The following is a 5,352-nucleotide window of genomic DNA, read 5'->3' on the forward strand; positions in this document are numbered from 1 at the left end:
TAACACATTTTTGGAAAAAATGAGATTGTGTCATGCACCAAAGTAGATGTCACCTAAAACCCACGCCCAAAACTATAGTTTGAGTTAACAAGAAATTTGTGGGTGTGGTTGTAACTAAAACGAGTTTTAACTACTGAACTCCGACTAAGTGTATGTAAACTTCCGGACTTGTCACCTGTACTCCAGAATATGGTTGTATGAAGTGCATGGTAATAAGACCAACAGGTAAACTATGTGGAATCCAATTACATATACAAACTAGGAAAATGGTATACTAATATAGAAACGTACAAGCTATTCAAAGACCTATTTACATTCAAGTTACATTCATCTGTTTAAAATAAGTAATTTAGGCTTTAGCGTGATTCTTGATTGACTCAAGCCCATCAGATTAATGTTTTAACGTGGGCACATGTAATCTTAACTTCATTGTCCAAGACTCCGCTTCTGCTTCAGTTCCCATAGTGATACTCACCATGCAATGCACTGTTATAAGTAAAAACTAGTTATAAGTCAAAATGAAAATTATTCAATTGGACAGCCCGAAGTTATGTCATGTGATTAACTAACTGCCTTTCAGTTAAAAGGCACAATAGTTCCCAATCTCCCCAGCAACAACTGACAACAAGCCAGCTCTATCTGGCCCTGCTGGTTTCCAGGAGACCGCCTAGCTCCTCCTCCTGAGTCTGAGGCATGCAGATTCGTAGCCCCAGCGGAGTCTGGGAGTGGAGGGGACTTTCAGCCCTGCAGCTGGCGCTGCTGGTACCCAGGTCTCCGGAGCGAAGGCAGATGACCCACGAGCTGCGAGATCTGACTATGCAGGCCCAGTCCCAGTGCCTGCCCGCCTCTCAAAGAGCGTAAGAACGGTGAGTTAGTAGACCATTCAGTCCACTAGGTCAATCACCTAGGGTCCAGTGGCAGCCAAACCCCTCTTCCTGGAGACTAACTGTCCTAGGTTTTCAGAGATCCGAACCCCTAATTTAGCATATCTGACTTCAGCTAGTTAAGGTCTTGCTAGCAGACTAATTAGTAGAATCAGAGTGTGTTTAAAATATAGGGTTGGGACTTGGAAAATGCACAGGACCGTAGATACTCCAGAAGAGGGTTGGGACAGCCCTGACCTTAGGGCATTAGCATCTTGAAATGGACACCCATATAACCTATCCCACTTATATAATGTCATATACAGATGGTAGGATCTTAATCTTCGAATCCAACCCTTTTGCTAGCGCAGGAATTTTCCACTTTGCCATGGTTAATTCAATTTTGTAATCTGCATACCTAGTATCAGGGAGATGAGTGGTGAGAAACACACGAGTGAGCATCAATTGTATTTGATCATTGCATCCTCTCTCCTTGCCTTCCTTCTTACAAAATGCCATTGAAGGCAGATCACGAGGCTCTGAGAAATCAAGGGATTAATACATTGAAAACTTAACCAGAGACTCTGTTTTCTATTGTCATCCATCAGAGAAGCAAGCCGCCCTACAAGTGAGAGAAACAAACTCCTCTACCAGTTCCAGAGAATTTGTTTGTGGAGAAGATAGTGGGATTATACTAATACTGGAATTGACACATCTGGCAAGCCAACACATAATCACAGCTTTGAACGGTTCCTGACATCAGAATACCAAAGTCAGTCCTCTTCCTTTTTGGGCACCACTAAGTGTTTTTTGTGTTTTTTGGAGTTTGCTCTCAGAAAAAGCGGGGAGCATATTAATGAGTATGAATAAATTACATGCAGGATTTCTGATGAACAACTTTCAACCAAAAGTCAACAGAAACGGGATTGAGCCTCTAGTTTAACTTTTCACTAATGAATGAATTCACTTACGAATATTCCCCAGTGCATTTTCCTTGAAATTGTGGACCTTCAGTATCTTGAAATCCCTCTGTTAATCCACACTCTATCCTAGACCACGGAGTTCTCACAACCACAGTCCCAGAAATCCCAAGTCCTGGAAATATTCCACTATGGCAATAGTAGACCAATAGTGAAAGGGTAGCACTTGAAATGGCAAAAGTGTCTAGAGTGGGCCAGGAAAGCTGGCAAACTCACCCCACCCTGAGTGGTATCCCTAGACAATTTAGAGATCCCAGTTCGCCTATGAGAAAAGGGCCACAACTCGAGCAATGAGCATAGGGGGAGTTCAATGAAGCAAATCGCAAGCACCCCCACCAGGCAGCAGACCTTAAACCTCGTTTGTGCAACGGGGGCAGGACACTACGGCCCAAGAAGCGCTCCGCATAAAAACGACCTGCCCCAGGCCACGATAGTGTGTTGCTGGAAGATGACACACTTTTATTAAAGAAACCACTGTAGACGTCGTTGCTCAGCATAAGACATAACCTGCCACGGAGCGAGCCACCTTTTCTCAGCAGAAACCAACCAATCACCAATGCGGAAGTACGCAGAAAAATGAGGGAGAGTTGGTCGTGGTGGAGACTAGTCTGTTCCACCCCAACCCTTACTGCTCCCAAGACACGCAGACCACTGGAGAATATAAACTCGAAATGTTGTTGCACTCTTACGCCATTGGTTTCGATATCATGTGTAATCACATAAAGGTGATGTCTTGGTGCCGGTGAAACGTAAGGAAGAGATCCACTTGAGTGCACCTCTCTGGTGGAGTAAGCCTTTGGTTGAGTGTGATCACAGTCTGAAGTTGCTCAATCCAACCAGAGTTTTTACATGCTCCGGCTCTGCCCCGCCCTGCCGGTTGCCAAAGTCGCTTTATCTCATCTTGCTCGTACCCCGGAGCGCACTCTATCCGTTAGGCCGCCCTGGCTGCCGCTCTTATTACAAAAAGACCCACGACCCATCTATGTTGCTAATTGCCGATCCACTATTCATATACAGCTTTTACCCTGACCTAACGGATGAGAACTCACCGGTACACATAAAAGAAACTGTGTCCACTCGCGATATTCATTTAGAGGGTACAGAACAAACCCTGTCACTTGATACTGACTACTCTATGTTTGAATAATTGGCTTATAACACGGCTGATATCCTTTTCTTACCAATATAGTATATTACTCAAACATTTCCAATAAAGAGATACATCAGACGAACTAAACCATGTAGTCTCTACACCATCTGTGTGAGTTATAAACGACATCGAAGCCTGATTCTACTCATTTTGGCACATTTTCTCTGTGTTTTGTGATGGGAATACTGAGCGGGACTCGAAACATAATCAAACACAGCTCAACTCTTGTTACCCATAAATATAGAAACCGAACCTTAGGAAATTGGTATCTATTTAAACAATATATATACAAAAACCCCTTAAGTGAGTGATTCGATTTGCCCATCCCTGTGCACCAACAGGCACAAGCATTCGAACCATTATTCCCCTTCGTGGTCACAGAGGGGAAGTATATTAGTTGCTCTATTTTAGAGACTGTAGTGCGTCTATCCCTTTAGAGTTTGAAGGTAGGCCTTGAAATACATCCACAGGTACACCTCCAATAGACTCACATTATGTCTGGAATTTTCCAAGCTGTTTAAAGGCACAGTCAACTTGGTGTATGTAAACTTCTGACCCACTGGAATTGTGAATTATAAGTGAAATAATCTGTCTGTAAACAATTGTTGGAAAAATTACTTGTGTCATGCACAAAGTAGATGTCCTAACCGACTTGCCAAATTAACAAGAAATTTGTGGAGTGGTTGAAAAATGAGTTTTAATGACTCCGACCTAAGTGTATGTAAACTTCCGACTTCAACTGTATATGTTCTATACGTGTCTTTATGTGGCTCTTATCCCAGAGTAAGAGTGGGATAAGGAGTGTGTAGACAGCATTGTAGATAGTGTAGACTGGGCACAAGGCTCCACAGCGTGTTCAGCAGGACGTTCAGATAGAAATATGCTATGTAGAACAAACATCCCTCTCGTATGTGTTGAATAAGGAATAACGTCAGCTCTATGCATGGAATTTATATCTGTAACGTTGGAGAACGTTTTGCAACAGAATGTGGAACTGTTCTGTTTGCCAGTGACAGATGCTGAATGTGCAACGTGAGGCAGACTGTGGTGCAGATCCAGGCTGCTTAGAAATGGAGCCATCGTCGGTCTAATAGGAGAACAGCCTACAGAGGGGATCCAGGTGTACACAACGTTACCCTTCAAGTGCCAGAGAGTAATATAAAATGACCTTACCCTATAGCTGCTACAGTGTCTGGCTTCTGAAACTTGTCATCCAAAAGTAGAAACCCAAGACATCTGAGCTGCAAGGCACCTTCCATCTCTAAAACAAACTCCAGCTGTGTTAAAACTAAGGCGGATCTTTGTTTGTTCTTCTTCATGCATTCCGGTTTCAGTGCTGAAGATAGTCTTGGTAGACTCCCACTGGGAGCTGGCAGACTGGGAAAGGTATGAGAGGTGGCTATGGACAATGACAGCATTCTGGGCACAGTCCTCCCATGTCAGCGTGCACTCAGCACAGCTCCTCATGAGTAAGCAAAGCAACTGTTTAGCACATCTCAGCACTAGCCTAGGTCATTATGGTTCTTCGCTTGAATTCACACCACTAGTACAGAATATATTTTTTGAATGTCAGAACATGTGGTTTTAAGGGTAGAGAGTGCAAGCTTAGAGAGAATGTGAATATTTATGTCAGCTTGACGTGTGAACTGATGTTTGGAGATACATATCGAGGCTTGTAAGTGTGTTCTTTTTATTTTGATGAAGGGGGAAGTATATAAAAAATTCCAAATCATTCTAATCATTTAAGTGATATACTGTATGGGATGTCAAAACCAGTTATTTCTAGCACCTTGTACCAGACAGATGTGCCACTTCCCCTGTCACCCATTTGAATGTCCTATGTCAGATCGTGATGCCATAAAACATATCAGATACACTTTCCTTATATAATAGTCAATTCCATCGCAGCGTACGCAAAGCCTAGAGTTTTCTGATTGATTTATGCAACACAATGGGTTAAATCACAGAGATAACAAATTGCTTTCAATGATGTGCCATGGAGCCAAACATATCACCCTTCCATCCCCTCCGTCCCAACCCAGAATCTACTCTCTCTCTCTACAATGTGCTCCAGCCTCCCAGAGGATGGAGTGGCACCAGTCCCATTTCTCCTGTCTGTCTCTAGGGTGTTATGCTGGGTAAAAAGAGAACCAGCTGTGTTGCAGGATGACTCTGGATAAAGACACAGTCCAAAATGGAAATATTGTTGTTTATATATAACACACATATAAATCTCCATAGTCCTTTGGTATGAGTAGCAGTGCCAGAAAACGTCAAAATAGAAGACTGACAAAGATAGTTTTACACAATGAGGTCTGTGCTCTCTACCACACGAGGCACATTATCAAGATGGGGAAAA

This window comes from Salvelinus sp. IW2-2015, unplaced genomic scaffold (assembly GCF_002910315.2).
Source record: "Salvelinus sp. IW2-2015 unplaced genomic scaffold, ASM291031v2 Un_scaffold4528, whole genome shotgun sequence".
Classification (NCBI taxonomy): domain Eukaryota; kingdom Metazoa; phylum Chordata; class Actinopteri; order Salmoniformes; family Salmonidae; genus Salvelinus; species Salvelinus sp. IW2-2015.